The sequence below is a fragment of the Pteropus alecto genome, unplaced genomic scaffold, assembly GCF_000325575.1.
Source record: "Pteropus alecto unplaced genomic scaffold, ASM32557v1 scaffold8, whole genome shotgun sequence".
Taxonomy (NCBI): Eukaryota; Metazoa; Chordata; class Mammalia; order Chiroptera; family Pteropodidae; genus Pteropus; species Pteropus alecto.
The window spans coordinates 6,584,156-6,611,855 of NW_006494609.1; the positions used below are offsets into that span (position 1 = coordinate 6,584,156).

At 38.9% G+C, this 27,700-nt stretch overlaps 1 protein-coding gene and 1 pseudogene across 6 annotated transcripts in view; one reads left to right on the forward strand and one right to left on the reverse strand.

The window, feature by feature from the left end:
* The window catches only part of NRXN3 (neurexin 3), a 1,437,186-nt gene that overhangs the window by 1,112,095 nt on the left and 297,391 nt on the right, over positions 1–27,700 (forward strand). The gene's annotated exons all lie outside the window — the stretch shown is intronic.
* Positions 2,249–2,367, reverse strand: LOC112473718 (annotated as a pseudogene).

Sequence of the window (27,700 nt, forward strand, 5' to 3'; positions counted from 1 at the left end):
AGGTAAAGAATTGGTGCAAAGAAAGGGGGACACCAAGGCAGAGCTGGAGGTGCTGTGCACACAGTTTTTCCTATTTCACTCAAATTATCTGTTGTTCTGGCCAAAGGAGCTCAGACTCTTCTTCCTTTTGTTTTTTGTTTTTTGTTTTTTTTTGTTTTTTTTTTAAACCTTAAGTTTTCTACTTATCTAAGCCTCATGGTGGTTAAATAGGCTTTGACAATGTTTTTTTTGTTTTTTTTTAAACCTTAAGTTTTCTACTCATCTAAGCCTCATGGTGGTTAAATAGGCTTTGACAATAGTGTTGAATAAAACAAGAATGAGATCGTTCAAGATCAGAGAAGGCCAAGAGATTGAAAAATTCAGACTGTTTCCTTCAAATTAGCTTACTTTTTTTTTTTTGGTTCATACTTCCTTGATATACTGTTTTTTTCTGCGTCAATTATTAATGATGATATTAATGAAATCACGGAGGAAATGTGTTTGACAAAGGCAAATGATCTTCATTGAAGTATGCGTGTGTGAAATGAAATTCTGTGGAAGGAGAGTACCTTAAGACAGAGGGATTTTTAAAAATTAGTACTTCAAATATATTAGTTCTCCATGAAATCTATTTCTGAGAAATTAATCTGCTCAACATTCTGAGAGAAGCTGCTCTTACTTGCAAGTGACATCTGCCTCTCGACCCCACATCTAGGCTCTGTGGAGCTGTGTCGTGTTACACTCACCTTCATTTATACAATAGGGAAGAAATTGAATAAGACCAGAGAAAGGATTACCACGAAGCGCTTGCTGTTGCTGTCATGAAACTCTTGACAGTCTCTTTTTACCACTTTCAAAATAGAAGGTCGGAGAGAACTGGGCAACAATTAGCTTTTCTTTATGTAGTTACTGCAGAGTATAAAAAAGACATCCTATTAATTTCTTTCTCCCTGTGTGTAATTTACAGTTAATCCTCTTGGATTCATTTTTTAATTATGAGCCTTTCAGGAACAGTGAAAATTTATGTGTCAGGGCATCTATTTTGTTTGATAAGAATCCATAACCCTCCCCAATGGTCTCTTTCCTGACTTTCAATGTTGATAACTTACATAAAACGGCGTAGGAGAAGAGAAAGAATTGCTGTCCAGACTGACCACCTTTTCATGATGGTGAAATGTTCTCCTTCCAAAACACCGCCCCTCCCCACCCCGCAAAAGAGGCTGGGAGTATTCTCTCAGCGTCCTATTTGGGGAAATCAGATATTTCTTAACCTTGGTTTGAATAGTACAGTTTTTCTATAATTTATAGCATTTGAAGAGACTCCTGGAGGATAAGTGGGAGCAGAGCTGAAAATGATAAATGGTCTGTTCGTCACATCTGCTGTATATATAGTTTGCTGGCCTGGATGCTTCATTGGGCCATCTCTGTGTGGGGTATTCACAGCAAACCTTCACCGTTTGCTTGGTTAGTCTTCAGTGAGGCGAGGTGGCTTAGATTCATCTCTGGATTTGGCCAGTGGCAGAACTGGATTTGATTCAGGAACTGCGTTTGAGGGAATCTGCAGAGGCGTACAGAGGAACGTTGGCGTTTCTGAGACCGGTAAAGCAAGTAAAGAGGGAGAGAACAAGAAAACAGCAGAAGTGTCCAACAGAAGCAATTTCGTTTCCCACAGAGTGCTGCGCACTGCAGGTTGGCTCTGTGCTTCCTTTAGTGCTATTTGTTCTTAGTGAAAAAGGCCTCTTTGGGTTTTCTGGGCTTAGGGGCTTTTTCCAGATCATTAGCCACTTCTGTGGAGAGGGCTTGCTGGGGATCGTCTCTGCAGCTCCCAGCTTAGCCGTTCCATCCCGGCAGAGTTGGAGAAGAAAGTGGGAGAAGGGAGTGGAAGAAGTGAGGATTTGATGAAGTGACTGCTTATATAAGCTGGACCAGAGGTAGCTGCCTGCATGGGACTTGGTGTGTGATTTCTCAGATCTCTATTATTCTCAAGGTATTTCTATCTAAATCTGTTTACTTTGATTCCACACTTGGTTTTGTGAGGCAGGCAGCCTGCCATAGTGGAAAAATGTGCTTAATTTGAAATCAAAAGATTTGGATTTGAGTCTTGTTTCTGTCAGTATCCAGTTAGCTATGGCTTTGAGCAAAACACTTCCTCCTCCTCCTCCTCCTCCTCCTCCTCACAGCTTTTTCAGTTTGATGTTTTTAGGTATCAAAGGAAGGTCTCCAGGAACCCTGCAACTAAATTCCTCCTCCTCCTCCGCCTCTTTTTAAATGCCTATAGCACCTGGTATTTCTAGGTGGTCTCCCATCCAAGTACTAACCAGGCCCAACCCGGCTTAGCTTCTGAGATCAGATGAGATCGGGCACATTCGGGGTGGCATGGCCTTAGACCTTCCTCTTCTTTTAAATGGGCATAAAAATCTTATAGGGTTTTCCTGAGGTTCAATTAAAATGAAATAAAGTATCTAGAAGTTGTTCGTTATCAGCAAAGGGCTGCTCAAACGTAGAAAGGTAGTTCACTCAATGAAATAACAACCAGAAGGTGATGACTTCATTCGAGAAAAAAAATAGTGAAAGGAGAAAGTAGAATCTCATTTTAAGTACTTTTAAAGTCTGTTTCTGCAAACAAATTCCTATTTTATCTGATCAGAAGTCTTTTTTTTTTTTTTTTTAAATTAGATCCACAGTTGCAACTTTTGGATTGTCCTATTAACTCATAATGAAGAGCCCAGTTCCATCTGAGAGAGGCCTGGGTAGGTCGATAGGATAAGTGGACTTCTGCAGCTCCCTTAGTGTCTCCTCGTAGAACATTATGTCTTTATACAATGTCACAAGGTGATGCATCGTGCCTCTGTAGCCCTTTAGTGTAATGTTCCAAAGGGCTCTGTACTCTCCAGAAAAAGTATAACCTACCCTGTACTGAAGTTCCTTCTCCAACTTTATGAACCGTGGAAAATGAAAACATCCCATCTTTCCAAGAGAAGAAGGAAAGGATGAGGAGGAGGAAAGAGGAGGGGGGGAGGAGAAAGAGGGGAATGAGAAGGACAGAAAAATAGCAACGAGCAGCAGCATCGGGAGAGCAGAGCGTCTCTAGGCAGGTGCGGTATGAGAGAAGTTTGAGACCCACCATGGGCTCAGATGAAGATATAAAGGGCTTGGCCTTATATATGGGGATTAATAGAGCCCCAAAGAGTCATTGCTAAAACCAGGCATTTTATAGATTTTGATCCCTCAAAATCAGAAAGAAAAGCAAACGATAAATTTAGTGTATAGGTGAAATGTACACTAACGCTATCATAAGAATCAAGTTGATGAAGTGTGTAGAAAATATTTTATGAATGGTAGACAATTATGAGAATCAGAGGCCAAATCTCGTTCTCATTTATCACTTCCACCAGTGACCCTTTCACTGTTAACTAATGACAGTCATGTTTCAGAATCCTCAATGCATATATAACATAACTTTATAAAAATTAGGATTAAGAGAATTTAGCTTCTGAGAGTCATTCATTATATGTATATTGAGTGTTTTTTTATGTGCCAAAGAGCTACGTTAGGTATACTGTGATCAACCTTGGCTTTCCTAGAGCTAACAGACTGGAAAACCACAGTAATTAAATGTGAGCAATCAGGTTTTTTACACATTATGAGATAATGTATATAAAACTCTTGCATAACTCCTGGTATATAATGAGCTTTCAATCATGGATAGCTTTTAATATTATTGGTACTTTTTCTTCAGTTAATGTTTTTTAGTCAGATAAAACAATATATTTTCTTTTCCTAAGTAATGAATGAACTTTAATCAGACCTCTGGATTTCCACTGAAGTAGCATAAAATTCTAAGGAGGAGTCAGGATGCTACTGATTTAAAGCCAGCCTCGTGGTAGCCTGGATGACGGCAGTGGTCAAATAGCTAAACGAGTTCTGAATAGCAGAGGCTTTTTAGACACGTGAACCTAAAGTGCAGCGAACAAAGCGAACTCCAGTCACCATCAAGTGAGTGCTGTGGCTCACATGACTTAATGGCAAGCCAGCCTTAACACCGTTGGCTGGATGAATTATCTCACTGACCCACCGCTTACACTGTTACTAGTCATTACTCCTGGGGTATTGTTCAGTGCAACAGGGCAAGAAATAACTCATTGACTCCCTGAAGCTATAGATGATGGATTTTCGATCCCTGGCTGCATTCAGAAAGCATGCAAGCTCACCGTACTGAATGGGGAATTCATTAGCCAGCCACCCCATAGCATCATATGCTTAGATCCTGATGCTGCCACTACTGCTGTTTCAACTTGTTAGTGTTCCCCTGATGGATGGCAGAGGGAACTGTATGACTGTATTAGCCTCAAAGATAGTGCTGACAGCCAGACCTGTTGTTTCCCAGCCTGAGATGACACCTTTGGAGCCTAGAATCACTTACAGACACTTAGATAAGCCCTGCTGATTGACCAAGCTAAACTTCATCCCAGAGTCAGTTCATACCCAGGAAACAGGAGATTGGCAATTAAGTCTCATGTCCTATTTTTGATTCCTCAGTTAACTTCTTTTAATTTAGCTTATTTTCCTACTCCATTTTAAAATGGCAGGTAATTTAATGGCATAGTTGACTATTTCCCACAGTTACTTAGGACTATATCTTTAGAGATCGTCTTGTATTACTACCGTTGCTATCACTTACCACTAATATTTATTGACAGAATACCAGGTACAAGACACTGTATAAGAGCTGTGTTTACATTACCTTGTTATATGCCCACAACAACTCAATGAGGTAGTCACTATTGGTATCCTCACTTTGTAAAGGAGGCAACTAATGTTTAATGAAGCTAAAGAATTTTCCCAAGATAGCACTGCTAATAAATGGCTGAGCAGGCCTTCAAATCCAGTGCTGAGTCTTAATTACTATTATACTCCTAATGAAGGTTTCAGAGTAGAAAGTTTAGCAGTGATAATTTGAATTCAACACATATTTATAGAACAGCAATTTATTTGGAGTTGTCGGATATATAAAGAAATTTAACAAAAAGGAGGGAAATAAAAATTGTGCATCTAACTTAATTTTAAGGCAGCATTGACTGTATACCAAGGAGGGTAAAATATTATTGTTTGCAGAGACTAAAGAAATGTTCATATACAGGGTAGGTCAGATTTTGACATGTGGAACCTGAAAAGAGAACATGCCCGCTGAAGATACCTCAAAAAGAAAAGGTGAATATAACCTCAAAAAAAGGAAATATAGGCTCAAATTAGTGAGATGTTCAGTTTGACCAGAATAAATGGCTTGAGGGAAAATGCAGACAGTATGGAATAGCAGAAAGAACACATGTTTTAGAGGCAAGTAGTCTGTGATTCAAGGTCTAGCTCTGCTTCTAGCCAGCTCCATGACCTTGGATGAATTGACTGCTCCATAAAATAGACATAATAATAATGCCACCTTGCAAGTCTGTGTGAAGATTTATAATAATATATGTGAAATTGCTTAATGAGTAGCTGGTCCACAGTAGATGTAAAATTAAATAATTACGATTTTTTGTTTATTTTTTTCTTTCCAGGACTTTAGCCTGTAGTGAGAAGTACTTGAACGCCATACTGATAGATTGCTTTTGAAAGCAATATGATGTTGAAAGTTTTTGAGCAGAAGATAAAATGCCCAAGGCTCAATTTTTAGGAAGATTACTTTGGCTGTGTTGAAAGAAGGTTTTTCACTGGGTTGAAAGAAAATAGATAGCAGGTTATTGTTTAAGTGGCCCAGGAAAATAATTTTAAAGGACTTATTCAATGATGATGATAATAGGAAGGTAATGAGGATGAAACAAAAGGACATTTCAGGGACAGAATCAACAGATGTTGGATGATTGATGAGAGAAGTAAGGAATGTCTGGAATGGGAAGGTTACGATTTCATTAATAGTGACAATAAAATGGACATATTAACAAAAACAAAGTTTCGGGTAAGGTCAGCGTTTGACTTTGGTGATGTAAAACATAAGGCATCCAAGAGACAATCTCTAGCTCTTTCCCATTGAAAATATGTGATGAACTCAGATGAGAGATACAGGCTAGAGGTAGGGATTTAAAATTTTTCAGACTGGCAATGACCATGGAAGCCCTGAACAATGCTAAGATCTCCAGGGAGATAAATGAGTAGGAATTTGTGTGTATATATAACTTCATAAGATGAAGAAGGAAAAGAAGGAAGTTAAAAAAAGAAAAGGTTAGAGGATCAGGGAAAACCTAGGTAGTGAAGTTTTACAGAAATCAAAATAATTGAGAAAGGTTTTCAAACACATGTATTTCCAGAGCTATTTTTTTTCCCCACACCTTTTAGTCACACCTCTTTACATTTGAAATGAATTTGTGGGAACGTCTTCTTAGTATATAATGGTATTTATTATGGCATATAATCTTTGTCATTCCAGTTTTCTCATTAGTCGTTCTGCATTTCTTCCCTGGGTAGTCATCATGGGCATTATTAATTCAGAGCCAGAGACTCAGGGTCCAGTCCTAGCTCTGCCACCAGCTAGCAGTTATCTTATATAAATAGTGGAGATATAGATACTGTTCTGCCGACCTCATAGTATGATGGGGAAGATCAAGCGAGAGAATGCGTATGCATGTGCCCTGTTACCATTGAAAGACCTACAAAATCAATAAAATCGTTTTCATAATAACATTGGTATGCCTACCACCTAGCAGAGCTCTTGGTGCATAGAGATTGTGGTTGGAGACCTGGAAATGAGGACCTAAGAGATGCTAAAATGGTTGTATTTTTCCATAGGAGGGTTAGCAGCACGACAAAGGGTAGATCAGAGCCAAAATGTGGATGGCTCAACTGCCAGACTTCATGAACTGCTGTGGTCCTTAAACCAAATTTTTATTTGGTATGCGTCTTCAGACATTTCCCCTTACACCTTGGAGCAGCGCTTTGGGGAAGGCAGTTTGGATTTAAGGTCATGCTACAGTTCCAAAAACAAATTTTCTGATCCCAGTGATCACCATGTGCAGTGAGGCATAGACTCTGATTACCATTATCTTAGCTCAGATAGTCATAGATGTTACTAAGAGTCGTAAAATTATCGCACCTTTGCTTAAATGCAAATCTCAGTACTTAGGTTACTAAACCCTTTTGGAAATGAGCTCTCCTGATTGGCTTTTCATGGCTATGAATTCATATTCTTACCTGGTGGCCAGTATATATTTTTTAAATCACTTCTGTATTGGCTGTTTTCTTCAATGTCCAGGCAGTATGCTAGCCACTTTGTATATATCAATTTATTTAGTCCTACAACACTGTCAGATTTGTGGGATTGCCTTCATTTTAGAGATTAAGAAACTAAAGCTCAGAGGATTAAGTAACCATTTGTTCACAAGGTTAAGGGAAGGAAAGAGGACCAAAATATTGGTAGGTTTGATTTTAATGTCATATGCACTGCTTTCTAAATTTACCTACTGAGGTCACATGTGGTGATTTTAGCAGGACCTGTAATTTTTTTTTTCTTTTTTAATCCACATCGTCAAGAATTGTTAGCAGAAATAGAGGGATGGAATGTAGCATTTTGGCTAAGGTAGAATGCATAATTGGGACTAAGTCACTTTCTTTTTGGATTGAAAGAAATTCTTCATTTTACATTACATTTTATTGCTTCCCAGTATTTGCTTTTGTCTCAACAGGATTAAGGCACCCAATTATGCCTAAACTGCTTTCTTAAACACCCCTATGCAAAATGGGCTTGGAAACTGAGCTGAAGTTTTGCAATGTGGTAGGCCATTAGGTTCAAAGGTAACTTTTGTTCCCGAATTTCAACAAAATCCTTTCAAATGTAGTATATCTGAGCAGAGATTATTGGATACATTCATTCTCATATTTCAGTGTGTGATAAATGTCATATTAGAAGTCTTCAGATATTCTTGCTTGAAAACCCTAAATGATCTCAAATAATACAGAAACATATTTGGTCTCTCTGCAGTCAGTATATATGTATGTATGTATGTATGTATGTATTTGTATTGCTAATTTAAAAACAAGTATAAGTGTATTCATAGCAGCCCTGGGCTGTCATTCACTGGTATGTTAACTACTAATGTCCAGTGGCAAAGTATTGTAAAAACTTGAAAAAGATAGACATTTTTACTGGAAATCACATCTCTTGAAGTGGGAACAGATTCCATTTGATTTGCCCGACTTGATGCCCAGTTTTTAAGGTTAGCAATCTTTAATGTTTGCTACTTAAGTCAGCAATACTGGAGCTGATTTTGTCGCTTGGCTAAACAGAAAAGCTTAAATTCAATACTAAAGAGTGAAAGAGGAAAATTAGTCTGGTGTGAGGTGTTTCCAAGAATATAGTACATGAAGAGTGAGGATCTTCGACTATCCATAAAGCAGAGCTTTCTTTTTTAGAAAAAGACAAACATCTCTTTGGGATTAGTTGGGAATATATACAGGGTCATATAGCAAGCGGTATAACATGACAAACTTAGCTTTAGATGAGAAGCAGGTGGAAGGAATAGAATTCTCAAAGTAAAATGAGCCAGACAAGCAAAGGTTAGTAACCTACTTTAGTGAAAAACAATTTATTCATTAATTTTTCTGAGCTGTTCCTGCTACGTGTCAGGTAAGTTCTGGATACCAGAGATACAGGAGTGAATGAGATAGACAAATTCCCTGTCCTGTGAATCTTACATCCTAGTAGGTACTTCAGTGGGTACAAGTGGGTACAAGCAGCCAGAACCTGAGTTTTATAGAACTCTGTGAAAACATGATATCATGTATGTTTAATTAACTTATTAACAAACTGATGAATTCCCACCAAACTTTTATTTTCATCTTTGTATCTTTCTCTGTTTCTCAAATCTCCATATGAAATTCTCTTACCCTTAAATCGAAAAAGAACAGCTACCTTAATAGCTGGGGTTTCTGCTGCGATCACCATATCGAGCACTCTAATTTGTTTTCAGTACCAAAAATAAACAAACAAACAAACAAACAAAGACAAATAACATCTTCACCCCCAATTTCTTTTCCTTTTTCTTTGAAATGACTGTCACCATTCCCATAGTTTTCTTTTGAAATCGTGCAAGGTTCCTTCAGAACATCTATTTTTCATATACAGCACTAACAGAGGGGAAAAAATGACACACAAAAAAATCTACCAAATGAAAACCTGCCCTCCCAGAGAGACAAACTGTACCACTTCTGGTGTACTTTCCAAGCCTACCTAGACTGTCATGTCTACCTATTGACCTAGAACCTCTCATCCTCAACCCCAGTCATTTACAAGATCACCCCCTGTGGTGACAGTATCAGTACAAATTCGGTTTTTCCCTTCACTTTACTGAATGCTATGGGAAACAGAATGGAACCACATGTTTCCCCTTGATTCACACCCAAACACTGCAAAACAGAGTGTGTGCTTCCTCCTTCAAGCTGTGTGTGTGCATTAAACACATGCAAATATTGGACTGAAATGCAGACACAGTAAGTCAGCACTGGGGAAAACCAAAGAAGTCTTTTTCGTTTCTCTAAATCTCTATCTTTTATTTGAGCTAGCTCTTTGTAGAGATTCAAAGAATGTTATTTTACAATAATTCTCTAAACAGCACTTAAATGTTTCATCTAAAATTGGGTATTCACCATATGATAACGGATCCCCTTTTGGAACTGGGAAACTCGTCATTAGCACTTTCTTTATAAATTACTATCAATTTTTGATAAAGACAACAACAAAAAAACACTTTATGTTCAATGTGATAAAACAGAGATGGCATGATGGTCAGGTTTTCCCTGTTTCCATGAATTGCTTCTTTGTGAATAGTGTTTGGTGTGAATAGTATATTAACAAAGGGGTCTCCTATGGTATGGACCCCGACCCTAGGCCGGAATACCAAACTTCTCTTTGAGGGTTGCAGATTGATCTCTCATGTCCTCTCCATGAAAACAACTGCAAAATAGTGAGACTTCATGCCCAATTCTGTGTACTTAGTTGTATGTGACACGAGCTGGTCAGAAGGTTTTGTGTGCACAGTGACATTTCTACACTGTGGAGGCCAAGGTCACAGGATTGACACAAAATAGTTCATTTTACACAGCAGGAAAATTGTGTGTGTGTATGTGCGTGTGTTTAAAAAGCCTAAACAGAACAACACTGTTCTGTTAGCTCAAACTCTACTGACCACCAAAAGCCACCTTGTAAACCTGACCTAGCACTGACCTAGATTTTGGAAACGTAGCCACTGCTTTTTGCTCAGCACCTTCTGGATTCAAACTCTCACCAAGTTGTTGTGCATGTCCATAAGAAGTCACTGTTCTGCTTGCTTCTGTCTTTAGAGTAGTTGACGATTTGATTCCCTCTAATGGAGACTTTCTACTGTTCCTGACGACTGCCAGTGAGGCAGAGCCAGCTGCGCCCTCCTCACTGGTCATGAACCAGGTCAGCACACTTAGATTCCCGCACATATATAGGGCAGCTCCGTGGGGCATCTAAAATAGAACTATTTCTGTTGCCCCAGCACCTCCTTCCTTCCGGATTCATTGGACAAAAGAGCAAGAATAAACTCTTTCCTTCCTTCTCCTTCCCCAGTGTTTGGTGATTCTGCACAAGCAAGCCCACTTTTCCCACTTGGTTCAATCACGCCGGTCCTGGATCCTAATTCAGAGAACAGGGCGTCCCTTGTCTTCCACATGTCAGTGTGAGGGGTTTAGAGACTGGGCTCAGCTAGTGTCCCTTGAGTTTCCTCTAATACACAAATATATTTTAAAATTCAGATATTCCATATACAAATTGAGACTTCCAGTTTCTCAAAAATGACAAGATTCAGCTACAATGGGCCAGACTGCCCTATGTGGCATTGATCAGCTGGAGACTAGTTGATCAACATTGGCTGATTTTATAGCCATACCCTCTCCAGTCACCTGAATCTCTACCCAATCTCTGTCACACATGTCACCCACCTTTTTCATTCATCTCTTTGCCTGCAGATATCCGATTTTGTGACTCCTCTCACACAGTTGTTTTAACAGTTTTGGGCCTTTGTATATTACATATAAATAGTCCTCCCAAACATTTTCAGAGACAGTTTAGGAGAGCTTAGAAGTTGACTTTCCCATTACTATCTTAAGGGTACATATTTGCCTACTCAGAAGTATTCGGAGCTCAATATTCATATATTTCATGTATATGATTTGTTACCTAACATAACACATTTAATGATATTAACTCAATGGTTCAACTTATTTGTACTCTTTTAAGAACCTTCATATTGAACATTGGGGGAGGAAGTTGGGTATCATTTCTTAAAATATGTCATTACCTATAACATGCATAAAGTACACACATTTTTCCTATATTTTAATTCATAATTTTACAATATCGGTCAGAGTTTTCTTGACTAGTCTCCTCTTGCTAAGAGTCTTTACATAAATCTCTGATTCCTCAGCCTTCTCTTAAAGGGGCCACCTCCTCATGGGTGTTTCTGAGATCTCTGAATTCTGACAAGAGTGAAAGGTGATGCATTATTGAGAGACACAATTGTTAATCCCTGTTTCACTCAAGGGCCTTGGGCTGTCGATACCAAAATGTTTCAAATGCCTCCTCTGGGGATTGTTTTGCCTGTTCCATTCCTCAGATAGTCAAGAATTCCCTTCACTTTCTGCCCTTCTGGCTTCTGACAATTTTACCTAAACTCTTGCTTCCATTGCTTCAGGCCATTGCTTCCAGTCATATCATCTTCTGAGACTATGAATAATTCTTTCCCTTCAATTATATTGTTACCTTGAAGGTATTTATAAGCTGTGATCTCGTCCCCTGGAGTCACTGCTTTGCCAGACTCAGGAATATAGCTCCCACCACCTCTCCGCATATGTTTTATCTTTTAGCCTTTGTAGCATTCTTTTTTAGCCTATCTTTGTAGCTTCTCTGATATTTCAATATTCTTCTCAAACTAGAGAGGTCACAATAGCACATCATATCCCAGGTATTACTGTGAATATCTGATTTTAGAGAGAGAAATCAAGGGAGAGGATTACTTCAAAATTGAACTTATCTGTTTTGTAACTCAAAATATAAACAAAACGGCAAAGGAAGCTAACAGGGCACTGTCAACATGCTTCTGTGTGTTTTAACATACTATTAGAATAATCCTGGAAGCTTAGGGGGAAACAATGGTTTTTCCAAGAGAGAATATCTTACTTCCGGTAGACACTTGAACCGGTCCTTTAGGCTAAGATATTCTTTAAAAATCCAGGCTTCAAATATGGTTTTGTAATAAGAAGTTTTGTTTTGTTTTGTTTTCCTATAGAAGGAAAACAAATGTTGGTCTTGTTATTAATAATATTATCTCTGCTTCTGTGGTTTAAAATTAAGAAACATCATTAGGCATTTAATTTTAGGAGGAAACAAGTCAAATTGCAAAACGAATCCCCTTGGTTACTAACTTTAAGTTTCAGTCCATGTCTAATGGCACTGGGAGCATTTCATCAATGCGGCAAATTGGGTATAGCCTCTGAGGGACATTGCAAAGAGCAAAAGCCAAGATGAGCTCTCTGTTACCATGGTCCCCAAACATTTTTGAATGTCCACACATACTAGAAAAAAATTAACCATGCAGAACATGTAAGTAAGTAAGTAAGTAAGTAAGTAAGTAAGTAAGTAAGTAAGTAAGTAAATACATAAATAAAGTAGAGCAGGGTCTCCAAACTCCAGACTTCAGACCGTTACCAGTCAGTGGCCTCTTAGGAACTGGGCCTCACAGCAGGAAGTAAGCAGCAGGCAAGCGAAGCTTCATCTGTATTTGCAGCCACTCCCCAGCACTAGCATCACGGCCTCAGCTCCACCTCAAATCATCATGCATTAGATTTTCATAGGAGCACCGGTCCCTGGTGCCAAAAAGATTGGGGACCGCTGATGTAAGGTATGGATATACTAATACGTTGTTTACATTATGAAACACACAGAAACACCAGAATTTTTAAAGGATTAGGTGTTTCAGTATTTTCTCTCATAACATCAGTAAATCAACGTTGGCACCCCCAGGAGATGCCTCCCCCACTTTGGTAAGCACTGTTCTGGTGGGATCACCAGGCAACCAGCATGATCTGCCATTCTCAGCATTCCCAGCAGGAAGCCCGGCATGAGCAGTTACATGCTGGAGGGTAGCTAGGAAAACAGGCCCTTCAAATGCTCATTTTAGAGATGAAGATAGGAAGGCCCAAAGACTTACCTACTTAGGTCACAGATTTGGTTAATGAGGAAGCCAAGGGCAAAACACAAGCCTCGTAATTTTCAGATTGGAATGCACGATGAAAAGACCAATTGTTCTATTTTTGCTGGAATTTGATGAAAGTGGAGATTGAGCTTCTTGATGGTGGAGGAGGAGAGGGTGAGTCACTAGGTTTTCTTAATGGTGAAGTATTGTTTGCCTAAGTGATCTCTGCTCTTTCATGTTACTTCTATTATAGGTTCTCTGTCTCTTTCTAACTTAATATTCAAGCTTCTGATTTACTATCAGACCTCTTTAACAAGAGAAGAGCACAGCTGCTAGAGCCACACTTCCTGAGTTCAAATCCTGACTCTGTTACTTAGCAGTGTCTCTTAATAGCTCTGTGAGTTTTGGCAAGTTACATAATTTCTCTGTCTCAGTTTCCTCATCTGTTGAAATCGAAGATTATAAAGTTTCATATGGATTGATGTGAGCATTAAATGAGATCATACCTACCTGTAAAGCCCTCAGTGCGCTGCCTGACCCCATCCTAAGTGTACTTTAAATGTTGCTATTATTATTATTAGCATTTTACTAATAATGCCTCCCGAAAGCTTAAAGTAACTTGCCCATATTATTGCATTTCATTTTGTAGCATGCCCTCGTGCTAAACAGAGAAAAACATTTTCCTTCCTACTTTACAAACATGTACACTGAGGCTCATGTGTATGCTTATGGCCAAAATCAGTTCTGAATCTGAGGAAAGATGCCCAACCTCGCATTCCCTATCAGACCGTATTTACTTTCAGGAGGAAAACAATGATTCACAACCCTATCTAGCAGACCAGGAACACAGACTCCATAATTTTTTTTTTCTTGTTCCCCTGAAGCATCTCCTCTGTGCATGGAGGCTTCTATCCTGCCAGAAGCCCATCCAGCCTAAGAACAGCGGCAGCAGTGGGGTTAAAGGGGTGTGCGTACATCGGTCTGAACTCTCAGCTGTGTGAGAGCCTGCTACAACCTTAATAGCCACCTCACATAACTAGCTTCCTCCACCCCCTTGCAGTGTTTCCATTTTCTCCTGCTTTCACGATGAGGGAGTGTTATTAAATGATAAGGGGGCTAGCTTTCTAGTTATATATTGTGAGAAGGTGAGAAACAATGAGTGTTGTGACACATTGGAGGGCATGTTACTGCTGATTATGGGAACTTCGTATCAGAGAGCAGATCATGGCAGAGGACTGCATCTGGGACGCTGCTGCCTCCCTTCCCCAGAGGGTTATTAATGGGCCTTCATACCTGGGAGGACAGATTACGATGTCTGGGGGACGTGATAATTAGAGATACGTCACTTATCATAAGCAGGGCACCAGCACCTCGGGCTGGCAGCTCTTTTCCATGTATGAGGCAGGCTCCATGCTCCAGAGACAAAATAAAAGTAGAACTTGCTGTGGTAACCTTACGCGAAAGAAGCCATTTCAAATGTCACCATGGGCGTTGATTGACCATTGGTATTGAAAAGAGAGAGAGAGCTCACTAAATAAGAGTGTCCAATTTAGAAGTCGGGTTGTGTTGGCCTATCTGCTTGTACCAGGATTAAATTATATTGTTTATAGGTGTGTGCACACTTTCCTTTCGGAGGCTTGTCTTCAGCTGTTTATGCCTTGCATTTCTCTTCATACTTTTCCACCTGCTCATAGCCTTACATTATAGAATGGATAGAGGAAGTGGGTCTCAGAGTGCTATGCAATGGGTTTCCTGTGCTTCTGAATGGGTGCCAATGGCACATGAATCCAATCAGATAAGTCTCAAGCCACATCTGTCTCCTGGCTTAGAAGGAAAAATTATTTGTAGAGTTTGCACAGGTAAGCCAGGTAATTTAGCACCTATATTGGTTTTGAACCACCTACCAGACACATGGCTCATTTTACTCAAAGGCTTGCCCGAGAATAAATGCAAAGGACCTCCTCTTAGAGTTCCCTTCTTATAAAGGCCATTTAGGTTTTCCTCTTTATTACATTAATGTAGCTCATCACAAATGTGCGCATTCACTCCATTTGGAATGTAGGTGGAAGCTGACCTGGGAGGGAAGAGGACCTTTTTCATGAGCAAACCCCAAGTGAGGTACAAGCCCAATTCAAATACGTTATAAGAATAAAATCATCCTTCAAACGGAGTGACTATTTTCTTACATAAATGCCTGTTATTTATAAAGCATCAACTCAGTGCAGGGGTGTGTATATATGACTGCATGTGTCTGCTTTTGTTCGTTTTGTTTTTCCCTATAATCCCCTCAATGGTATCAAAGGTAGAAACTATTTAATCTGCATACCCAGTTGAAGAGCCAAAATTCAGAGAGGTTAAATGACTTGTCAAGGTCTCTGGTCCTTGAAAAAGGCTGAGACAAGATTGAACTCCATATGTGCCTATAATCAAAACCCAGGTTCTTTTTGGTTCTGAGATTTCCTAATTTCCACACAGTCGGCTCCTTGAATTACACAGCCTCCATGCTTTTTTATTCTATGGTACGCTCACACTATACTAGTCACTAAACTGGAAGGTGACAAGATGAAACCAAAAGATTGTTTTATCAGCTTTCCACTCATGTGCCAGAGAGATTCCTCTCTATATAAACAAGAGAGAAAGCCAGTCAGTCACAAGGCTTTAAGGAAACCATTGGTGCTTACTTGAGAAAGTCTTGAGAATTATATACTGCTAGCAGAGACCTCAGCATTTTCCCAAAGAGTCATTAATACCTCTGTAAAACTTGTTAGTACACCTACTGAACTTGAGAGCCCACATCAATTGTTATTGTTAAACTGACTTGGTCAACTCAGAAATGTTATCCAGAATTCTTAGTTCTTGAGTTCCTATGTGCCCAAGCTCCAAAAGAATCAATTAAAATTGCAGTTGAATGTTAATGTTGAGAAAAATAGGTAAGCTAGAAAAATCACTAAACATAATTTTATGCACCAGTAAGTTAAGAAAAAAAAAAAAAATACTTGAATTTGTCAATAGGTCCCTGTTCTCCAATGTTGTCTCTCTTTTCAAGGTGGTTTCAGTTTTAATACTAATGTATAATTTTCTACGATATACTCACCAGTGAAACTTCCAAAGATCTTATTGGTATAGTGAATTGTGTAAAGTCTCAGATTATTTTTGGCTTTCTATGGCTAGATACTCTTGACACATTTTTATCAGTCACATGTGGAAGTACTGTGACATTCTACCAGGCTTTACTGAATAATGTCATGTGTTTCTTCCCAAAGAATATGTACTCAATTTGGGGGATTTGTTGACTAATAAGTGTTTAAGGGCTTACATGGTGCTAAGTGAAGAAATGCTGAAAACCATGCGCAACATGAACAACAAAGTATTATTCTTCATGAGCAAAGTGCCAGTGTGAGACAGATCAATGTGATGGTAAACTTGACCAATGCTGGGTGCCAGCAGATGAGAAGTGGACATTAATTCAGGTTGTGACACAGAGGTTGCCATTGTGAGGATTTTTAAATTCAAGAACTAAATGAATGATCCACTGGGAGGCAATGTCCACACAAATCATTACTGCACAAAAAGATAATTGCTTTTCTTGGTGAATCCTAAGAAAGGGCTAGGGCTTTAAGGAAATTGAGAGAGATTTCTTTTTTTTTTTTCTTCCACAAAAAGGTAATTAATAAGTACAACAGACAATTCAAAGCAAGTAAATAGAATCTGAAAGCTTGAAAGCTATACATTCATAATGGATTTAGAGATTTATAAGACTTTAGCCCAGAACAGTGCCTGCAGAAGTGGACAGACCTGTAGAGGTAACAATGTCTTCTTGAGAGATACATGCTGCATCTTCTTTTGGGCAAACATCCAAAAACATTTTGTGTAAAAGAGATATGCCTTCCTGCATAGCTGAGTAGCTAGAAAAGATTCAAATGTTTGGCGGGGGGGTGGGGGGGGAGGGTACAAAAAACAGGATTGAAGTGATCTTAAAGCTAGTTTACAAATGAAGCCTGAACTACACTCCACCATGGGATGAATGAGTGTGGATTTTACTCCATGATCTATCATGCTTTCTTGGACTATAAAAAGTGGGCACTATATCCATCAATAATACATTGGAAGATAATTTAGGATATAAACTCAGAGCCTCTTCATTCCTTGACTCTCCAATGGAATTTGGTTAGACAGACTATATCATTACTAAGCCAGACATCATAAGGTGTTAGCATTGCATTTGAACAGAATTTTTCACATAGTCTATAGAAATTAAAAAAGAAAATTTCCGGTCTTTACTGAATGACAACACTGGTCATACTAAGGACAGTGTCAAAGTGTCATAATTTCTTTTCTTATCCAGTTCCTTCTGCCAGACTACAAGCTCCTTAAAGACAGGGTCCTAAACCTGTTCATCCTTATAAATATTTTTTGAACGAATGTTCCAAAAGTGTAATTTAATTGCAAACTTAGCAAATATGCATTAAATATATACTTGATGCCTGGTATCTGAGAAATGGGTACATTTAGGAGACAGGAAAACTCTTAAATGAGAAGACTATTTCTGTTCTGTCAAAATTTCAAATAATTTCCCAGAAACTTGAAAACTGGTGGTATACAAAGAGCAGCAGAGGGAGGAATGAGTTTCAGTTTTATCAAACATGATCATCTCCAAAGCCATTTTTCTTTAAAGGCCTTCCACAAAGGTAGATAAGAGAACATTAAAATGGATTTTTTATGCAAAGAACCAAAAAGGGTTACCTTTGAAAGATGTAGTTAAAAAAGAGTTAAGTATTTAGAAAAAATAGGGATTGAAGTTGTTGCTTTGGGAAGACAAAGTTTGCAGACTTAGTCTGAAATATACTTTTCTTACAAATAATTTCTTAAATCTTTTTATTTTGAAATAATTTTAGATTTACAAAAATTGCAAAGATTATAAAGAGAGTTCCTTTACCCTTCACCCAGCCACCCATATTACAAAACCATGGCCCATTTGATGCAGGATAAGGCAAACAAATTTCCCCAAGTGACGGGGAGACCAAGCCCTGTACCAAGAGAAGAGGGTCCTTTGGTAGAGAATGTAGAAAGAATTCAACACACACGCCAAAGTTAGAGCCAAAAGGAAAGATTATTAGAAAAGGGGGAACACTCCACAGACAGCATGGTCTCCTCTCAGAGGCAGAGAGTGAGGGGGACCAAGAGAGGGTGGGAAAGATAATGGGTAGTGGGAGGGTGAGTGTTCAGGGAATTCAGTTTTTCTATCACTCTTTAGTTCCTGTGAGTTATTGTTTAAAAGACTTTGTTAACCCATTTCCCTTGATATGGACATACAGTGAGGAAAGGGAAGGGTAGTGTGAAAAGGCAAGAATATGTAGAGTCAAAGGCCCGCTGCAGTTCCCAGCCTTTAATCCATAGGTCCCCATGGTTTTAGCCATAGGGAATGACTCTTGGTTCCTGTTTCCCCTTCACCCGTGTGGGGAATGGGTTGTTCGCAATCTCAGCAGAAATCTTCCTTTGTGCTGCAGGTGCCCTCCTGGCCTGGCTGCAGGGCTGATCAGCACATTGCAGTCTCTGAATGTGGCTTGATTAACATTTTTAATTCTCTTGCCTCCTCCCTACATTACATTTATCTAAACTAAGAAATTAACGTCTGAACAATATTGTTAACTGCAGACTCTGCTCAGATTTTCCTGGTTTTTCAATTAATGTTCTTTTTATGCTTCAGGATCCAGTTCAGGATACCTCATTTCATTTAGTCTTCACAGCACTTTGGTCTCCTCCAAACTGACACCCTACAAGTACTTTTTAATTGAAAGAATTATCTAAAAGTATATTTGTTACGTCACTTTCATTTTCTTCCCGTTCCTTTCTCCACTGAACGTGAGCATCAGTCACTTTTTTGGCTATTTACTCAGTTTATGCATTGATTATTTTTCTATTGCACATAATTATAAGTGTACCGATGTGGTTGCATGTTGAGGATGTGCATCATACTCAAATCCATAGAGTACACAAAAGCACTCCTCTAGCTTCAACACACTTCCCTCTCATTCATCATTAGGATGCAGTATAGAGTGAAGGTGGTTGAGAACACAGACTCTGGAGATTGACTGCCTGGATTTGAATCCACACTCCAGTTGTATGATCTTAGGCCAGTCACTTAATTTCTGTGTACCTCAGTTTCTGCATTTGTAAAATGGGAGTCATGAAAGATTAAAATAAATGTTTGAAAAGCACTCAGAACAGTTCATTGGCACATGGCTGGTAGTATGCATAAGCTCTTATTATAGTTATCATTGACCGTAAAAAATGAATGAAGGAAGTCAGTACAGGCTAGCGAACGATTCCTAGATTCTACATCAGAATGCCTAAGTTAATATCTTGGCTCCATATTTGGTAGATTGTTTGTTTTTTGTTTTTTGGTTTTTTTTTTTGTATTCTGTAATAGAGATAATGATACCTGCTCTATGTTTTTCAAGGAGTTACATTAAGGATCAGATGAGATAAGGCATGAGAAAGGGTTTTGTAAAATATAAAACACAAACTTGAGCAATGGCAGTGATGTGGGGCAGACAGGGGTCGGGGGCAGGGGGCAGAACAAGAAGGGCTGGGGAGCCTCACCCTGCAGCCCAGATCCTGGCAGTAGCACAAGGTGTGTAGGTATATGGGAGTGGTTTCTGTTGGTCATAAGCATTGTACGGTTCATGCAAATATGACCCTCTGCTTAACTGAATAGTGTGATATGGGAGGCAAAGCTACCTGGAAAAGAGAATAATACAGGTGTTACCCACTTAGAGGCTCACGGGAAAATGTTCCAGGCCTTTGTGTTGGTACTCATAGGGGACAGGAATAAGGAGACAAGGTGGGCTTGGGGACTGGTGAGTTAGCCATTAATCTGAACTCCTTATGTCCACATTGGCATTGTTTATTTCAGTCATTACCACAAACAACTCTTAGAAGAAGCTGTGTCTTGCTTTCTCTCTAAGGGGGTGGGGAGTCCTTGGGCCTCTGAGGCCGGGCTTGCTATTGATTTTCTGCTTCGTTACCAAGCAACTAAGATTTCTCCCACTAAAGAAAAAGACAAACCACCTCTGCTTCAAAGAGAAATATGTGAAAAGGGACACTTAACTTTACTTACCCCTTGTGAACATGATGGCATGCTGAGTCAGAGTTCTGAATTCAGGACCTCAGAGCAGGAGCAGGCAGATGTGGGAACTGCAGCTGGGGATTCTTTTTTTCTTTCTTTCTTTTTCTTTCTTTCTTTTTCTTTCTTTCTTTCTTTCTTTCTTTCTTTCTTTCTTTCTTTCTTTCTTTCTTTCTTTCTTTCTTTCTTTCTTTCTTTCTTTCTTTCGTTTCTTTCTTTCAGAAAACTCTACCTCTTCTAGCAATCTAGAATTATAGTTATATAATAAATATATGAGACCCTCAAAAGACCTAGTACTTCTGTAAAGTATGCAAATTGAGGGGCAAATTATATGAATAATTTAAAATTTATTGAGTGCTTATTATATACTGGGCACTGTTCTAAGCATTTTACACTTAATCCTTACAGCCCTGTGAAATAGGACTGATTATTATTACCATCCTACAGATGAGAAAACTGGAACACTTAGTAGATAAGAAAATTGTCTAAAGTTGCACAGGTAGTAATTCAGAGTTCTCTCCCAAAAGCTGCTCTATTCAGAATAATAGTACTTTTGATAATTAAGATAATTTATAAAGACCTTTACAATGATAGTATTAGTCCATCACTACCCCAAATTAAATTGGTATTTTAAAAAAAAAAGCCATAAACAGTCGTCACAGTTGATAGTAGTTATTTTATCTTTAAAAGGTGTCATTTCATCAATTAGTCAAATACTAAAATGAAAGGGATTAACTATAAACTAAAATTTGAAATGTTTGAGGGAGAGTATTGAGCAATGTTGGGATTTTTTTTACCTTGAAAAAATCTTCATGGTCCAGTGATCTAAGAGAAGGAATACTATCTCTGGCAAACTACTTTACAGAATTTTCTACTGAAAAAAGAAAAGAAAGGGAAAAAAAAATCAGATCATTCCATTAAAGACCAAATGATGACCTAACTATGTATCACACGTACACATGAATGTGAGTGAGATCAGTTGTTCAGCTTCTAGTACAGTAAACAGTTATCCGATCTGATCAAAGGGCGGAGTGCTCTAAGAAATCTGATTCCCCATGGCTAACAACCAGGGATTACATATTTTCAAAGACTGGGAAAGCAGTGAAATGCCCTCAGCTAGACAGAACACAGTGTAAGCCTTCTTGGTTATTCAGAAGGGTTTTTGCACTGCCTCAGGCCTGTCATTATGAACATCAGTGATCATTGTGGGAATCTGGGAAAGTGCTAGTGAATAGGAAGCTCCAATTACAGAACCCTAGATAAAACGGCCTCTGCTCTAATTATACTGTGGTTAGATTGATGGGCCTAATGAGCAGTGTTCCTTAATCCAAATGGTGATTTTAGAATGAGTTAGAATGAGGGCTAAAACTATGTTAGTAAATTTATTTACTGGATTGACCATGTGGCTCCAAGTAGAATTCAGATTAGTTCAACTAATATTGCTTAAGCACAAAACTAATGTCAGGCCCTGAGGTAGGTCCTGGAGATCCAAAAGGTGACAAAACCCTCAAGGAGTTATAGCCCAGTGAGGGAGAAGGAATTTTAATAATAATAAAATGACAGTAATAGTAGCTGATATTAATTGAGCACTTGCTAGGCACTAGACACTGTTCAACACTCTGCCTTTATTAATTCATTTACCTGCCTACCACCATAATTCCATGAAGGAGGAACTATAAGTAATTGATCCTCTACCATGCATGAGGTAAGTAGCAGAGCAGGGCTTAAAACTCAGGTAATCTGATTTCAGAACTTGGGCCCAAAAGTCCCACCTTAGTATCAGAGAGAAGGTTTCACTATAAACATGGTTAATTTTAAATGGAGTGTTCCAGGCCAAGAAGTATAATTAACTGGAGCCAATGAAGCAAGATCATGATAATATTGACCTAACTCCCTTGTCCGCTTTACTCCAAACATTCTGTCCTCTGCCATTTTTCTGCCCAAATGTTACCTTATTAATGAAGACTTCTCTAAATGATAGAATTTTAGCAGCGCTTCTTCCCCATCCCACCTTCCTACAATCTCTACTTCTTAACTCTGCCTTATTTCCCTCCATAGGTTTTAGCATCATCTGATATATATTTACTTGATTTTTGTTTGTTTGTTTGCCATTTGCATCCCCACATTAGAATATAGGTTAAAGAGGTCCTTGTTGTTTATCACTAAATTCTCAGTGTCTGGAACACATAGGCAGTGTCTGACACATAGGGGTTCAATACATATTTTTTCGATTTGACAAATTAAAAAGACAGGAAGAAAATATGCCAAAATGTTAAAATGAGTGTTGGAAATATGATTTTTTTTAAAGAACGAATTTACCAAATTTTCTATAATGAGTGTTTCTTTTCTAGTTAGGAAAAGACAAAAAGGTAGACTATAGTGAAAAATTAATCACTAACTCGTCTTAGAAACTTACTGATTTCGTATTGTTATTTACATCACGCTTTTACACATAGTGAGATGTGATTATGGAGAACCCTTGGAAGAGTTTTATTTATAAAATGATTTTTCCTTTCCTGCTTACATCAGACAGATTGCGGCTCTGACCGCTCACCTGAGTGGGAGGTTTACTTATGGGACCATCTGTGTGAACAGGTTTCGCTGGAATACCCAGTAGGCATCTGGAAAGCATCAGGGCCAAAACAGAACTCTTGATTCTCAACCTGCTCTTTACACAATGATCCCTGTCTCAATAAACCCAGCATCCACTCAGTTGCGTGAGCCAAAACCTTAGGATTCATATCTCCCTTTCCTAATGCCCATATCTATTCCATCAGAAACTCTATTTAGTCTTTCTCCAGAACACATCTGAAGTCAGACCACTTCTCACTGCTGTTCATTACCACTGCTTCCCATTTAGTAGAAGCTCCCTGTAGCCGCCCATCTGAAGCTCATCTGAATCTTTGCAGACACTTTCTAATTAGTATCTTCGTTTTCACTCTTGTCTGATACCCCCCACTCTCTGCCAATCTTTTCTCTTTAACGCAGCCAGAATCACATTTTAATTTTAATCAGTCTCTATCCTCCCTCCATTAAAATCCTGATGTAGCTTCATATTGTACTACCAATAAAATCTAAATGTACTGTATCACCATGGACTTGAATATTCTACAGGATCTGACCCCTCAATCCCCCCAAGGCCTCATCCTCTGCCACTCTCCTCCACACTCTGGACTGTTAGTCAGGTGTGCCTAGCTTATTCCAGTTTGGGGCCTCCCCCTTGTCCTGAGACTTCTCCCCCAGCACCATGGCTGGCTATCTCATCATTTAGATGTCAGCTCAGATGTCACCTTCTCAGACTGATCTTTTTGATCCTTCTAACTCAGAAAGCTCCTTTCTCCCTCCCCACCCATCAGTTTATCCCATGCCCCTTAGTTATCTCCAATAATAATCTTTAATTAGCTAGTTCACCTGTTTACATGTTTAATACCTGCCTCACCCTGAGATGAAGGCACCATGAGGAAGGGGAATGGGGCTGTCTAAATCACTGCCCTGACCTCAGCACCCAGAAGAGTGTCTTGCTCACAGTAGATGCTGAATAGTCACTGAATGAAGATATAAAAAATTAAATGAATGAATTTTTTGTGACATGTATATGGACTAGAGATGATGACCAGTGCAATTCTGATCATCTTATCTTTCATTATATCGGTTTCCTTAAACTAAGGCACAAGTACTAAAAGAACACTTTGCTTCTAGGAATAAGGTCATGCTGGTGGTAGATTGGTTGATTGAGTGATTGATTCATCCATCCATTCATTCATTTGTCATTCTTCACTCATTAGTCATTTTTTGAGGACTTTCTCTATAGGCCTCCTGTAGTTGGCATTTTGCTAGTTATCTTCACCAAGTGTGTGCATGCGTGGGTGCATGTGTGTGTGTTTTGGGAGGAGAGTCAAGTAAATAAAGAACAAATGCAATGCAAAAAGTGCTTTCAAAATAGCAATTATGTATCTAGACTTATGTGCACATTGTTTTGCAAATGCAAGAAAGATGCCCCTGTTTCTGCTTCATGGAAAGTTAGTTTATAAGTATCTATCTTCAAATTATCAGAGGTTGATTTCTGTTTTGGACATTTTTCTGACATTCGAGTTTTAACAGACATCAAATCTGGAGAAAAAGGAGAAAAAAAAATAGAATTAGTACAGATGCTAAGGCCCATTCATTCAAATCCAATAGATACCATTTGAAACTAGACATGGGCCTCTGGTCATCTTTTCCTTCATCTTGAGTGAGGGATGCTGAAACAGACTGGGCTGGCTAATGTCTAATAGGGAACTGATAAATATTTTTCACTTGCCCAAGGGATAAAAAGTAAAATTAGTTTCCATTCCAAAAAAAAAATATTTAAAGGCCAGTTAAAATTACTGACTTCATGCATCACTCCGCAATTATAGGAAGCATTACTGCACCCTCTCCGTAGATGATTAGAATAATTGCTGTCCTTTCATCTTTCTCGTCTAACAACATTCTCCCAGTGCCTCCCACTTTCCTTTGTGTCTTAGCGTGCTGCCTGTATCTGCTTTGCTAAGAGAACATCAAGGCTCAGCATAATTGGGCTATTTCCCTGTCATACCGGTTTGCTTCTAAATCTTCCTCCTCTGTAGGTTGCAGTGAGGTCAATCATATGCAGTCAAATGGCAGAGAAGAGATTAAAAATAAATATATCCTAGAACTAAATATATATCACATGCGAGCTTCAGTTACAAAGGGAACTTCTCTTAATATACCTTAGATCAAACCACTGGCAGTTTTTGTGCACCTGCTGGCAATCACTACAGCTTTGATTCGCAGTATGACAGGTACATGACTTATATTGGTCTTTTTTAAATAAGTAGTAAGAGATAGAAAGTGTTTCTATTAACATAATGTTTCCTACACTTGCCCAGTCATCAGAACCAACTGTGGCACTGGGTAACAATATGTCCCTACTGAATTAAAGGTTTTAACAGTCCTATAGATCTATATATTTAACAAGCAGTCTAGGTGATCTGATCATCAGGCAAAGCCTTAAAAACCTGGTGTTAATAATATTCAATTGGGTTGTTTATATGTCCTCCTGGTTGGGGTAATACCTGGATCTCTTTCTTTGATTAAACGTAGATTAAAATGCTCAGAGTATCTCCCACATTGAATTTCCCCAATGTCCACTGCTTGTACTGTGAGAGAGCAAGATCCATGTGGGTTATTGTGTGATGAAGATCTCTTTCTGTTTTTAATATTAAACTGAATAAATGAGGTCACCAGTACATCGTCTTCTTTATCAGTGTTACGACAATGTATGTTGACCTCGGGACATTTGTCAACATAGCTGCCTCACCATCTAAGCTCAGCCAACCATACTTCTAAAGCATGTGAACGTTTCATGTTGTAAAATCTACTTTGATAGAAGTTAAGGGTTAGAAAAAGTAACAGACCTCTAAAATATCACAGATGTCGTTGGAGGTCATCCATTATGACCTGATTGCGATAAAAATAAAGGAACAGAGGCCATTGAGGGACTTGCCAAAGTCAAACGGTTAACTTAAACTTAAAGGGAGAGTTTGGACTAAGTCTCCTGCTTCCGGGTCTGATGCTCCCCCTGTAACACCATTCCCTGATTCCTACAGCCAACAGGCCACCTCTCTGAGCCTCAGTTTCCTTTTTAGAACAAAGCATATTAGACTAGATCATTGACTCTAAAACATTGTTCTCTGAGACCCTGAGTTCAGTGGAAGTGCCTAGGAGGCCACCAGTGATGACAGTGGCGTGGTCTGAAGCTGGGGCTCTCGCTTCTCCTTACTCTACTGTCATCTGGTTGGTACATTGAAATTTCACTAAGAATGTGTTCGAAAAAAAGGTTCAGATACTTAAAAAAATCGTTGTAAAGACATGGGACTGGGGAACGATTTTGAAATAAATATTTGATTCTATTATTTGGGAATTCTGAGAAAAGAGGTCTGTGAAAGCAAAGACACTGTCTTTCTTTGTCATTCTCCATATGAGCTGATTCTTGTGTATTTAGTGAATGATACTAATTGACCGACTCCCAGAGTGGCTTGGTCAACTCAAGGAATTGACACTTTGAAAGTAAGAGAACAGTGGGAAGAAAGGCTATTTAGAGGCAGACTACCTTTTTAAGTCCTCTTTTAAAAACCAAGCTGAAATTATCACCGTTTTCTCCTAAAATGGGTGACGTGACCACATAGCCAGTAGTCACATGCATGCTCTCCTCTGCCTTCCTAACAGCTGCAGAGAGAGGACAGACCCTCTGAGTGAAGTATCCTTTCTCATATTTGAGCCTGTTGTGCATTTAGGGAAACTGACCTTTCCTTTAATGTTCTGAGAATAGTTAAAACTCTAAGAAAGGGACCTTTTGTCTTTAAGTAAGTAAACATAAGAAAAACTGGGAGAATTTGTCCATCTCTCTCTCTCAATCTCTGTCTCTCTGTCTCTCTGTCTCTCTGTCTCTCTGTCTCTCTCTCTCTCTCTCCCTTCCTCCCTCCCATCAACATCTAACATTAATTTAGGCTTTTTTCTATGCAGTTAGCCTGAGTTCTTTTCTATTTTGGTCAAGGCTCAAGTGGAAGAGACCTGAGTGTGTGTCTGCCTACTTTCTCTTAATTTTGGTCTCCATCATTTTATCCCCAAAGAGACTAGGTCTTTGTTTTTCTACCCCATTAAGATAACCTTCTTGGTTTTCAAAACTTCTCTGCACTCTGCCAACATCTTTCTCACTTTTTCTCACTCAGCTCCCTTTACTGCAAGCTCTCACACACTCATTCCTCACTTGTCACCAGATTTTAGACTGACTGGCTTGTGACATAGAAGAATGAATCAGGTAAGAGAAGCTAAGTAAGCTGAATGGAGCCACTTCCTTCCTTTTTGCCCATCAGCCATGATAAAAGAGCCTGGCCAGCCAAGTGACATGACGTTTGGAGGTTCTAGTGGCTGAAGCTTATTTGTGGCTAAAACTCTTCAGAGTCGCTTGACAGCACATACATTTCTTCTGCAATATTAAATGGTTACTTATCTCTTCCTGATTTTTATCTGTGTATTTTATTACATCCAGTTTAATGCTTTTCCCTTAGCTGACTTTTGTTTTAAGTATCTTGTTCTTGAATGTATGTGGTAGGGATATGAGTTTCCAAAGGTAACAGATCCCAGTTTGCCTGTGAATTAATTGATAACACCATTTGGAAACAAATACTAAAACCTCGTTGGCACAACATAAATAGGCTCTCTGGGGCTTCCTGAAGCAAATTCAACTTTCCGACCTCCTCTCTCTCCATGCTCTTTGACCCATTTAGGATATTTCATGATGAAATATAAAGTGTTTCAAATTTAAAATGATGGTTTATTTGGTTTACAAATGAGGAATTCTCAAGAGAGTACATAACCCATTTTTCCTCCC